Raw genomic sequence first — 12,713 nt, 5'->3', positions numbered from 1 at the left:
GGGGTGCGGCACCCGCCAGACGTCAAGTCTCCCAGAACCTCGGGAGCCGACGGGCCGCGCCCTCCTCGGTCCCGCCGGGTCAGGGTTTGGGTCGGGCGGCGGGGCACGGGCAGCACCCACCTCGCCGCTCCTCCGCCCCCCGCCCCTCCCCTGCTGGGCCCGGCCCGGGGTCCCCCCACTCGCGCTCCGTCCGCTCCGCCGGGGAGGAAAAGTGGGGATGCAGGGGCCGGCCTGTGCCCCGGAACCTCCTCCAGCGGGATCCGCGGCTGCCAGATGCCCGCAGCCCCGCAACCCCCCGCCTCCTGCTCCCCCCGCCCCCTGCCCCCTGCCCCCTGCCCCGCGGCGGCTGCAGCCCCAGGACCCACCACCCGGCCCCGCGGGGGACCCGGACGACTCGGCTGTCGGGCACCCCCCCCCCGCCTCCGGGACCCCCCAGCCCCCGGGACCCCCCAGCCCCCCTGGCCTCCCGGAGCGCACCCCCCGCCCGCCTCCGGGACCCCGCACCCCCCACGGGATCCCGCAGCCCCCCTGGCCTCCCGGGGTGCACCTACCCGCGCGCCTCCAGGACGCGGGACCCCGCCCCCCGCCCCGGCCCCCCGCTCCGACGAGCGCAGCTCTGCGGGCTGGAGGCGCTCGCACCACCCAGGGGAGCCCCCCCCGCGTCCCCCCACCGGGAGCCTCCGCGGGTCCTGGACTCGCCGTCTGCCTGCTCCCTCACCCCCTCCCCTCTGCTCCCCCCGCTCCCCCCACCCCCGCCCCCTGCTCCCTGTCCCCCTGCTTCCCCCCTACCCCAACCCTGCTCCCCCCGCGTTCCCCCCGCTCCCTGCCCCCCCCGCTTCCCCCACACTCCCCCCTCCCCCCTGCTCCCCCTACCCCCTCTCCCTCCTGCTCTCCCGTACCCCATCTCCTCCTCCCCCCTGCTCCCCCGCCCCCTGCTCTCCGCTCCCCCCCACTCCCCCCTACCCCCTGTCCCCCCCCGCTCTCCCTCTCCCCCCTGCCTCCCCTAGTGCCCCCTGCTCCCCCCGCGGTCCCCCCTCCCCCCTGCTCCCTTCCGTTCCCCCCTCCTCCCCGCCCCCCTGCTTCCCCCTGCTCCCCCTGCCCCCGCCGCCCTGCTCCCCTCTCCCCCCCTGCCCCCTCCGTCCCCCCGCTCCCCTGCTCCCCCTGACCCCTCCGTCCCCCCGCTCCCCTGCTCCCCTGCCCCCGCCGCCCTGCTCCCCTCTCCCCCCCTTCCCCTCCCCGCGGCGGCGCGCACCCAGCGGCAGGGCAGCGCCGGGGGCGGAAAGTTGGGCGTCCGCGGGGAGCGGGGCGGGCGGCGGCGGCCGGGGGCGGGGGCGGGAGCGGGGAGCGGGGAGCGGGGAGCCGGGAGCGGGGAGCGGGGAGCGGCGGCCCTGCCTCCGCGCGCCGCCCAATGAGATCCGTCGGGGGAGGCTCCGGCTCACTTTTCCACATCACTTCACAGTTGCGTCTGGCAGGCGGGCGGGCTCGCACGCGGAGCGCTCGGCCGCGGTCGCCGGAGCCGGAGCCGGAGCCGGAGCCGGAGGGAGCCGGAGGGAGCCGGAGGGAGGCCGCCCGCAGCCCAGCGCAGCCCGCAGCCCGCAGCCCGCAGCCCGCAGCCCGCAGCCCAGTCCAGCCCGCGCGGCATGAGCCGGGCCCGCAGGCGCCTCGGGGCCCGCCGCCCCCCGCAGCCCGCCCCGCGCCCCTGCCGCCGCCGCTGAGCCCGGAGGCCGCCCGCGCCCGCCGACCCCGCAGCAGTAAGTGGCCCCGCCGCTCCCCGCCCCGGCCCGCCCCTCCCCGCCCCTCCCGGCCCCGGCCCCGGCCCCCGCCCCGGCCCCGGCCCCGACGCGCACCGCCCAGGGCCCCCGGCCCCGCTGCAGCCGCGCCCGCCGCGCCCCTGCGCCCCCCCCTCTCGCCGCCGGGCTGCGGGTCCGCGGGGGCCGGGGAGGGCCGGGGCGGGGGGAGCCCGGCGGGACGGGGGGGGGGACGGCACCCGCACCCGCCCCGGACCCGCACCCGGACCCGCTCGCACGCCCCGGCCGCCCCTGCTCGCCGCCGCGCCGCCCGCTGACAACTTGCCGGCTCCGCAAACGCCCCGCGGGCCCGGTGGCCCGGAACCCCCCCGCCCCCCTGCGCCCACCTGCACCTGCACCTGCACCTGCACCTGCACCCGCCCGGCCCGGGTCGAGACCCTCCCCCCGCCCCCCGCCCCCCTGCCCACCTGCGCGCCCGCCTGCACCTGCACCCCCCGGGCCCGAGCCCGGACCCCCCCACCTCCCCGCGCCCCGCGCCCGCCCAGGTCGCAGCCGGGTCCCCCGCGTGGCGGCGCCGGGCCCTCGGGGTGCGCTCCCCGCCGCCGTGCACCGCCCCCGCCGGGCTCCAGCTCCGGCTCCCGCTCCGGCTCCGGCCGCGCGTAACAGGTCGGGGCTCCGCAGGCCGCCGCCGAGGCCGGGGACGCGCCGGGACTCCCCGCCCGCAGGGACCCCGCCCCCCCCCAGGGAGCCTCGGAGCGCGGGGACGGCGGCCCTGCCCGGGGCACGGAGCGGCTGCGGGGGCCGAGTGCGAGCGGCTGGACCGCGTTGTGCGAGCGTCGCTCCGCCGGGGCTGCTGGAGACGCGGGGTCGGGCCGCTCAGTGCGCGGGGCACGGGGCGGGGGGCGGGCAGGGGCGCGGGGGGCGGGGGCGCGGGCGGGGGGGAGCAGGGGCGCGGGGGGGCGGGGGGGAGCAGGGGCGCGGGGGAGCGGGGGGCGGGGCCGCGGGCGGGGGGGGGGCAGGGGCTGCAACTTCACGCCGCTCCTCGCCCGGGGCCGCCTCGGTAGGAGCCGGGGCCCATGTCCCTCGCGGAGCTGCGGGTCCCGTCCGCGGCCGCGTGGTGAGCAGGACCCCGCGGGGGGTTGGGGGGTGGGGGGCGGGGGGCGCGACCGGGTGCGGGGACCGGGGAGACTGGGGCGCCTGGAGCCGGGCTGCGGGGGGCTGGGTGCAGGGACCGGGGAACCGGGGTGCGGGGACTGGGGGGACTGGGGGGACTGGGGGGACTGGGCTGGGCTGCGGGGACGCGGTGCGGGGACGGGGTGCGGGACCGGGATGCCTGGAGCCGGGCTGCGGGGACGGGGTGCGGGGACGGGGGCCAGGGAGACTGGGGCGCCTGGAGCGGGGCTGCGGGGGACCGGGGTGCGGGGACCGGGGAACCGGGGTGCGGGGACTGGGGGGACTGGGGGGACTGGGCTGGGCTGCGGGGGACCGGGGTGCGGGGACCGGGGACCGGGTGCAGGGCTGGGGGCACCGGGTGCGGGGACCGGAGACCAGGCTGCCCGAAGCTGGGCTGGGGGGACCGGGGGGCCGGGCTGCCTGGAGCTGGGCCGGGGAGACCCGGCTGCGGGGACCGGGGTGCGGGGACCGGGCTGGGGGCCCCGGGGGCCCCGGGGGGACCGGCTGCCTGGGGCCTGCGCGCGGCGCCCCGGCACGGCCACGGCCTCGGCCTCGGCGGTCAGCCGCCCCCGCCCCGCCCCGCCCCGCCCCGCCCCGCCGCGCCGCGCCGCGCCCGCCCCTCCGGCTCCGCGGTGGGAGCTTTCCAACTGGGAAAGTCTCCGTGGGCAGAGCTTTACGTAAGATGCCCGAGCGGGCTGCCCGGCCTCCCGCCGCCCGCCGCCCGCCGCCCGCGCCCGCTGCGAGCGCCCCAGGTCCCGGCCCTGCTGCGCCCAGGCTCGCGGGGACCCTGCGGGGCGCGGGGGCGCGGGGGCGCAGGGGGCGCGGGGCGCGGGGGGCGCCCACCGGGCCGTGGCCGCCGGGAAGGATGCTCTCGGAGGGCGCGTCCCTTCCCTCCCGCTAAGGCAGCCCGGGAGACCGCCCTGTCCAGGCACGTGCTCCAGCTCCCCGAGCTCCGCGGCCCAAAGACCTGCTGGGTCCGCCCGGGGTCAGAAATGGTAAGATTCCGAGATTCCGCCTTAGCAGCCTTGAAGCTGCCGGTCAACGGCCCTTTCACGCTGGAGCACTTGCAGGGCTCTAAGCCACCTTTGAGATACATACGTGTGTGTGTGTGTGTGTATAATATGGACATTTTCTCCCCCCTGGACCCTGGGGGGGGGGGCTTGGAGTTGAGAAGAATCTCTGAAAACCGAGAAGAGCTTCTCCAGCAACTCGGGGCATCGCTGCCTCCGGGGCTGCTCCACCCCCCCCCCCACTACCTGCGCAGGTGATGCTCGCAGGATACCCTATACCTCAGAGACCCTGGCTAACGTTCTCTGAAGCGCGGGCTGTGATGCTGTCATTGAAACTGTTAATCTCCCCCCCCCCCCCCCCCCGTAATCTGGAGCTCGTATTTCCAATCGTTATTACTCTTAAAAACCACTTCCACTTTAAAGTCCACAGTCTCCCCAGACTCTCGGGATATCAGCCGGGTAAATCTCTTAGCATTTTTTTTTTTTTTTGGCTGCGTTTTTGGTTGCATGTTTTGAGTTCCTGGAAGTGTTCTGGATTTTGATGAACAACGTCATAGCAGCCCTCGCTAGAAGAGCGGCTCCTTTTGCCTGCTTGACACACATCAGCTCCAAAGGGAAGGAGGTCTTTAATCTGAAAGTGACTTTATTGGGGCGTTCTGTAGGACTCGGGGCCTGACAACTCCTCTAAGGCATCCCCTAGGCCAGTCCTGAACACACTTGAGCAGCGGTGCTGTGCTGGGTGGAAAAAACAGCCCATAAAACATGCTCAGCAGGATGGAATGGAGCACGTGAGACAGCATTTGTCAAGGCTGCCGTGTGAGCACACTCGTGGTGCAACGCTTCCTTGTGAGCTGTGCACAGATTTAAGGTCTGGGATTCCTGGTTTGCAGGGAGCATCGGATTTGGGAGCAAAGCAAGGGAACTCCAAAGAATGAGGGTAGACGGTTCTTTTCAAGACTGTACTTCAGGGCTTTGCTTTCCAGGTGCCGCTCCTGGCACTGGTGAAGAGAAAGGAGCGATCACAGATAGGAAAGTTAGAATCCGCACTTCACCCATCGTTCAGAAAACCTTGTAAGGCAACTAAGGCTTTTAGGGAAAACAAACAAACAAACAAAAACAAAACAAACCTTCATTCTCCTACTCCAGGTGGCACACCTCGCGGCGGCTTTATCAACATTCCAGTCTGAGCAAACTCTCCATGCAAAACCAGAAGCTTTTCAGGGGTAAAGTGACATTCAATTTATATTTCCGACCACGCTTTCCTGGCCCATCAGCACAGCCTCTCATTTGACAAATCAGGGAACAGGCATAATCAGAGTAGCCTTTTAATTATGGATGGAGTCCAAAGTCTCAAGACTTTCTTCTGAAAATCCTGTGCTCAGTGATGCTGTTGGTGGTGGCTTCAGTCATTTTATATTGCTTACAAAGTTATTCAGAGAAGCAGGAAAAGGGCTTTTTTTTCCCCTTTGGTTTCAGCACTGTTGCTTTCATAGCCACAATGCACTGATTTTGCTTTTCAGTTTAGGGGACGGCTCCTAACTTTGGTGTATTATACAACACCTACGGAGTGTCCGGATTAAACCACGGCTGGTCCTTGCTGCTCTGTGCCGCGTGTGGTGCACGCTCACCCACGGAAGTGAGCGCATAGGCACACAGATACACAAAACTTCTAGAAGACCCTCAGAATGTGCCCAACTAACTCATTTGCTGGTTCAAGTCTAATCTAAGAGTTTTATTGTGTTCCCTTTGCCATTTCATCTGCCTTGGATTGTTTGATTTCCCCTCCTGGCTTCCTAAATTTGTATATTGACCACTTTAGAAAAAAAAATGTTTGTCGTGCTGGAATTTTTTTTTTCCACCACAATCCCATAATTGTATCTTTGTGAAATAGAATGATATTTTGATGGGACAAGGCTGTCATCTGAACTCGTGGGGCTCAATTAACCAAAGAGCTATTAGTCTTTTGTGGTTCAATTCCCATAGAAAGTTGTGATGAGCAGTATATTTCTGCTGAACTGTTGGTTCTTGCATCTGGAACCTGCTTCAGATATAACCATGAGGAGAAAATGAGTTGAACCTGGCAACTTCAAAAGGTCAGAAAAGAAATAAGTTCAAGGGATGCCATTCAGCCGCTTCTCCCATATGCTGCCTCTAGCGAAATCTCCAGTGCGACTTCGTGGCAAAACACCAGGGCCAACACGGTTTCCTTTTTCTATCATGTCCCAAGCTTTTATTTCCTGAGTTTTAAATGTCATATGCTATTCCTTATCATAAATACCATCCACCTTCTTGCCTTTAGAAGTCTTGCTATTAAGTCCTATTAGTTTGTAGAAAGACATAGATGTGGTTTTTCTCTATCTTTTTGGAAAGCGTCATGAAACAGTAGCACTTGTATTCGGAACCTTCATACTTTGCTACCCTTTTTGCCAAAGACCCGCCCCGGGGATGTTGCTTCGTCGAGGGCTAAGCCCAGAGTCGGTGCTCGGTATCCATTTGTTCGATGCATGGACAATTAGCAAGTTAGCCCTCCCTCTCTTTGCTACAGGATTCTCAATAAAGGCTGGGAGGGGTGGGATACGATCATATCCAAAGTCCAGTATTTGTCTACCTCAGTCTTCTCTACAAAAATTGCAAAAATTATCCTGGGTTGATCTTTAGATAGAACTCCTCTTTTTTTTTTTTTTTTGATCAATTGGTTCATGTTCCACAAAGCATTTTTTTTTCCTCCCTCAAAGTCATTTGTTCAATAATATGGGAACATAAAAGCAGCATAATTCAGCTTTGAGAAAAGGAGAATCCTTCCAAGACCAGACTTATATCGAAAATGCTATTAAACTGTGTGGGCTGTAAAGTTGTGTTTTACGGGGGAAAATAAATTATGGAAGTGTCACATGTGTGACTCGGTGTCCACACCTTCCCTTGTTGGGGATGTATCCAATAACTGAGGGAAGGGCTTTGCCTTCTTTGCTCCTTCTCTCTCTCCCTCCTTTGCCTGTCTTCAGTCTATTTTATATTTGACTGCAACAGTCCACATTAACCTCACGTGAACTGAGGTCTGAGTGTCTTAGACGACAGTTCCGTGCTCTTCTGTATTATCAGCAGGATCCCTGGCACTCACGTGTACACGCAGGAAAATAATATGTTTTCCATGATGAGGTCTTTCTGTGGACCTATTTATAGTTTAAGCATGTTGAATATATTTGCAAAGGACTATTAAGCGGAATCTTATTCTTTCTGTGTATGTTATTAAGTGAAAATGTCATCACAGTATGTTCACGTTCTGTAACGTGCTGTAAGGTTGTAACACGTTGTTTCTTCGTAGGTAGATTAATGCATAAAATAAGATTACTGGGTTCCTGATGTGACACAAATAACATAAAATAAGCAGACGAGGGGGTGATAGAGATATCATAAGGGGATGCTTTTCTTATGCGTGCAAACTCCTCTCCAGAATTTGATACGAAAATTACAAGGATGCATCCCAATCCTTATTTCTCTATTGATGTTTCACCCTGACAAACAGAGTTTAGGTTTCTGTGCTCAGGTACTTCCATCTTCGTATTGGGGATGCTCAAAAATGCAAAAAAAAAAAATGTGTACCTATTTTGGTCGAATGGGAAGACATACTTGTGTTTGTGTTCTTTTTGCATTTTACCAAAATGTAGTAGGGGAAGGTAGTATAGAACAGTATCCTGAAGATGGTTAGTTAGAATCCGTATGAGCATTTTAATTGGTTTTCATCACCTATGCATTCTGCGTTACATCTCAATATTATTTTTGTTACGTGATTGCTTGCTGTCTGTCTGTCCATCCGTCATCGGCGTCCGTAGTTCCTGGTAATAGTGTCAGTGGGTGGTTCTTAAGGTAGAAAGTCTTTGAAACATGAAAGGATGACAGTAGGATGCCCTCGAGAGGGTGGTTACTACGCGGTATAATCCAGCTGGCAGGGTCTTGACCAACAGGCCGGGACACTGGGCTGCATTTCAGTTTCAGTATCACAGGCTCCGTGGCCTCGGTTGTGTGACACGCCTGATTTTAATCATTTCCAGGTTACCTAAGAAGGGAGAGGTTCTCATTCTTAGCCGTTGTAGTAGCGCTGAAATTCATTAGAATAAGCGGAAAACATTTGTTGAATGCTTTTGGAGGAAGGCGCTACCTGAACCCAATCTCTACTTAGATTATCTTCTCTCAGAAGCTTCCTGAATGGTGTTTAGAAATCATTTTGGCCTCATCCCTGGGTCGGTAGGGACTCCCTACCTGGGCCATTTCCTTAAGAAGGTAGACGAGTATGGAATGCAATGGATTTTTTTTTTTTTTTTGTGAAAGTATCTAGCCAGTGAAATGTTTGTCATTGAGTGATTAAAACTGGGTTGTGGTGCTGTTGTGCGATACGACGTAGCAGACCGTGTTTTCATGGTTGGGATCCACGTGGATCTTGAAGGCTTGTGCGTTGTCCCCTCAGCAGAAAACAGCGAAGGGCAATGCCACGTGTTCCATGGAAGGAGACGTGGTTGGCTCTTGGGAAGGGGCTAAAAATACTGCCCTTTAGAAGCTTAATAAAACTATTTGAAGTCGTTAATTGTGTGTTAGCTGTGGGTAGGGAAGGCTGTTTATGCAAGGCGTCATTCATATCCAACACGGTTCCTGTCACTTAAACCACGAAACGAGAATGAGACATTCTTTTATGGACCTGTCTAAATAGAATCCTGGGAGTTTCTCTAGTGACCTACACGGCAAGAAATTGAAATAAGATACTTAAAAAAAAAAAGAAATCAAGAGTCTTTGTAAAGCACATGGAATAGTTGATAAATAGTAGCTGTTCTTGCTGCAGCGGTAGAGTTTTAGGTAGCTTATGGGATTTTCCCACGACCCCTCAGGTTAGAGTGTGGAGCGCAGAGCACCTGTTCTCTCGTCTGCCCCCACTGAGATCCGCGTCCCCCTCTGTTGGGAGTGAGGGAACAGTGGCTCGAGCCACTCCTGACACCGGACTCCGTGCTTTTGGCCAGGGCGCCGCGGAGCCTCCCTCGGCCGAGGGTGGGGGCGACGTCTGCCGGTTGCTCTGATTTAGAGGCTCTTGGGTCCCTGGGAGTCCCCGGGGTGGACCTGGAAGCTGGCCCTGGACGCAGCGGGCAGCGAGTGACCAAGGAAAGGCAGGCTGGTAGGTGGCAGTTGTAGCTCACGAGGGCACTCACATAGTGAGCCTCTCCCTCGGGTGCCCCCACGGTGGGGACATCTGCACGCCTCCCTGCGAGAAGCTCAGGGTTTTATCTAGAGGTCCCATGGGGTCAGGCACCTGGTCAGTCCAGGTGGTCTGCACAATGTCTGCCTCCTTCCAGGCTGAGGTCCTGAAGTCGCTCCCGGCAAGGGGCGGTGGGTAGAATGTGGTGCCGAGGCCGGGGAGGGAACCCGAAGTCTGAGCCCTGGGGCCGGGCCTCTGACCCACTGGAGCTCCCATCCTCACCAGGACCCCTTCCAATAAAGGGCAGGCACCTTGGTGGTTTTCACTCCTTGGGTCTCTGAGCATTAAGTTTTGAGCAGATGATTTAAGGACCGCGAAGGATGTGGCTTTCCAAAGGAGAAGGGGGGATTTAGAGGAGGCCCGAGACCCCTGGCCTCGTGTTCATCTTTTTAGAGATGATCTCAGTCTAGTTGTGCCTTAAGGGAGCCCAACAGAATATTTATGTATCTTCGAGATCTTTATGATTTCAAGAAAGTTCTTATAAATACTTCTGGATCTATGAAACTAGCAAAGGGGTCTTATTTTGACTTCGCCTTAGTCACAGGCCTGGTCCCCCCGTGCTGAGATTTCTGTAACAAATAGAAGAGCTTCTATGGGAAGAACGAGGTTTTACTCCTTGGGAGAGGAGAAGGCAATTATGTTAGCCAAGGTCACCAAATCCTGTGGGGCTTTAAGGGGAAAGAGTAGCATGTCGGTCACAGAGCCAGATGGGCTTGGTAGGCATTCTGGGTGGCAGGATTAGCAAATGACGCCTGCTTCTGGATGGAGGAGTAGCGGGGTTGAGGGGACGGCGTGGCACCGCAGACAGGTGACCACAGGGCCGCGGTGGTGGGGGGGTGGGCGGCGCGTGGTGCACAGGAAACCAGCCACAAATCCAGAACCCTGCCCTGCCCAGGGAATCCGGTCGGGGAATCCCAAAGGCTTTGGGAGGCAGAGCTCCCTTGAGTCGCATCTGCACGCCTGCAGGTGTCACCCCCCTCGGAACCCCAAGCATATCCCTGCCGGTCGTGTTCGAGTCCCCCAGAGCCTGGCGTGAGTCGCCGGGGGCCACGCGCGGAGCGGCGCCCGCATCTGTGTTCCTGAGACACCCCCCTGACACCCCCCCCCGCCCCGTGCATTTACGTGTTTTGAGGCAACCTGCTAATGGTTCTAAATTCAAGGTCAGAAGCGTGTCTAATGGAAACTCTCCGGGCCTCCTGTGTGTCAGTTTTGCTTCTGTGAAATGATCGTGGCCACTGAGCCCGGTGGATAATAAAAGCATAATTTGCTGTCAACCACAGTCATCTGCTGGATTGGATCCTCAAGTGTCCGTAAGAGCCCGTTTTTATTTTGGGCTTCACCCACCGGTGTGCGGCCGGCCCTTCGCAGCTGCCATCCACGTTATTTCCCGAATCGACGGTGCGGCCGGTGGGCGCGAGCTGACCTCGCAGAGCTGGGGCCGGCGGGGGATGGGACCGGTGTCTCAGAGCTGGTGTGAATGAAGAGTCCACGGCCGGGACGCTGCCCGGCGCAGGAATTGGCTCACGGGGAGGATTCCAGACTCCCCTAGTTGCGAGAACTCCAGAGAGGCCGTAAAACCCCTTCATCTCGCTATCTGGGTGTAAGTCGGGGCCGCAGCATTATAATAAGGAGCATTGCTTGGCCAGACATACGTACTGAGGTCGGAAAACCTAAAAATACATTGATTTATTTTATTTTTTTTCCCCCAAGCTTTACAACCCAGCTCAGAGTCTCCTTCCTTCCGTGGAGTCCCGCAGTCGGGGTGTGTAGTCTCTGTTCACGATGGCCCTCAATTCTGATAACGGTGACGGTTCCCATCGAGCTCTTTTCCGATCAGCACAAGGACACGGGCTCCCCGTGCACGCGGTGTCCGTGGTGTGACTCTGATCATCACACTGGAATCTCCTTTGTCCCGAGCGAGGCTCTCTGAGCGGACGTCGCCGGAGCGAAGGCCCAGCTCTCAGCAGCCCCGGTCCCGCTCGTGCGACCTGCCTGTCCGGGCACGCGAGAGGCCCACGCGGTGTGTGCAAATGGGGGGGGGGCATCACGGGGAATCCCGGGCACTCATTCCCGGCGGGGCGGCGGGGGGCCCCGGGTCTGAGACGCCCGCGCTCCTGTGTGCAGGGGGCGGTGGCAGCGCGTGCACCCACCAGGACATCCTGTGATGTCTCCGGGGAGAGACCTGGGCTGGGGGATGAGCTGATCTGCTCACAGGCAGGCTGCCGAGCCCTGGTCCCGAGGCCCGCAGCACGTCTCCCCCCACGGGGCAGAGGTCCGGAGGCACAAAGTCACGGCCCTGCCCCAGATTTTCTGGGTCATAATCTGCACTTTCGCGCTGTTTCCAGGTGATTAGTGTGCACCTTAGGTCTGAGAAGCGCCCCCAGGGGCATCGGGGCGGCTCCTGCTAGGTTTATGGGAGCCGCTGGGTAGGTTTTCAGGAACTGCCACAACTCGTCAGCGGCCACACGGACGGCGGGGAATCGGTGCGAGTATTTACAGTATGGAAATTGGGAACCAAGCATCCTTTTTTCTTTTTTGTCTGAGACCCACTGAGATGTGTAACAGCGGGCCTCTGCCTCTAAGCTCTGCTGCTCTTCCTTTTTCCCAGAGAAGTGACCTCAGGCTTTGACAGTATCTGATCAAGTGCGAATAAAGCATCACTTAAGATAGCGTCTCTCTGTGCTTCAGTCTGTGTCTCCCTGAGATGGGAACGATGGTGGCAAAGTGATGCTCCCGTCATGGTCCCCTGGGGAGCAGGTTCAAGGGCCCGGGGAGCTGCGCGTGTCCCCGCGACGTGTGTGCACGTGCTAGTGTTTCTTGGTGCCTGCGTCTCCCTCTGCCTGTGTCTCTACCTCTCTCTCTCTGTGTGACTATCAGAAATAAATAATAAAAAAATAAATAAAAAGAGCTGTAGGTTCCAGGCCTTCCGAGCTGCTTGAACGAGGTGAGAACTCTGAACGCTCAGGGCCGGCCAGGTGGGCCCATGTTGTGAGGCTGCTGCTGCTCTCGTGGGGGGGGGGGTAGCCCCCGATGCAAAGCCCGCACCGCAAGTCGACCTCAGGCCCCGGGAGGCTGGGCTCCGCACCCACCGCCCGGGAAGGCCACGCGTGGCCCTGAGCCCCAAATAGGGCTGCTCTGTCCTACACAAGCTGTGCTTGCAGAGGACAGGCCCCTTTCCTTTCCTTTCCTTTCCTTTCCTTTCCTTTCCTTTCCTTTCCTTTCCTTTCCTTTCTTTTCTTTTCTTTTCTTTTCTTTTTTTTTATTAGATTGTATTTATTTATTCATGAGAGACACAGAGAGAGGCAGAGACACAGGCAGAGGGAGAAGCAGGCTCCCTGCAGGGAGCCCGACGTGGGACTCGATCCTGGGACCCCGGGGTCACGCCCTGAGCCGAAGCCGCTCCGCCGCTGAGCCCCCAGGCGCCCCTGACCCTTTTCCTTGAGAAGGGTTTGGGCTGAGGCTGCAGGGACAGGATCAGTCCCAGGTTCCCGCGCCCCCAGCACCACCTTCACCCACTTACACCACTGCTGGAAGATCTGTGAG

At 60.3% G+C, this 12,713-nt stretch overlaps 1 protein-coding gene across 1 annotated transcript in view; it reads left to right on the top strand.

Moving 5' to 3' along the window:
- Window positions 1–1,672: 1,672 nt before the first annotated feature.
- Window positions 1,673–12,713, top strand: part of CDH8 (cadherin 8) — a 359,125-nt gene continuing 348,084 nt past the window's right edge. The window contains exon 1 of the mRNA XM_055306104.1: window positions 1,673–1,751. The gene's annotated coding sequence lies outside the window, so the exon portion shown is untranslated. The remainder of the gene's footprint in view (window positions 1,752–12,713) is intronic.

This window comes from Nyctereutes procyonoides, unplaced genomic scaffold (assembly GCF_905146905.1).
Source record: "Nyctereutes procyonoides isolate TBG_1078 unplaced genomic scaffold, NYPRO_anot_genome, whole genome shotgun sequence".
Taxonomy (NCBI): domain Eukaryota; kingdom Metazoa; phylum Chordata; class Mammalia; order Carnivora; family Canidae; genus Nyctereutes; species Nyctereutes procyonoides.
The sequence above is the reverse complement of the archived record's forward strand: the minus strand, read 5'-3'. Positions and strand labels throughout refer to the sequence as shown.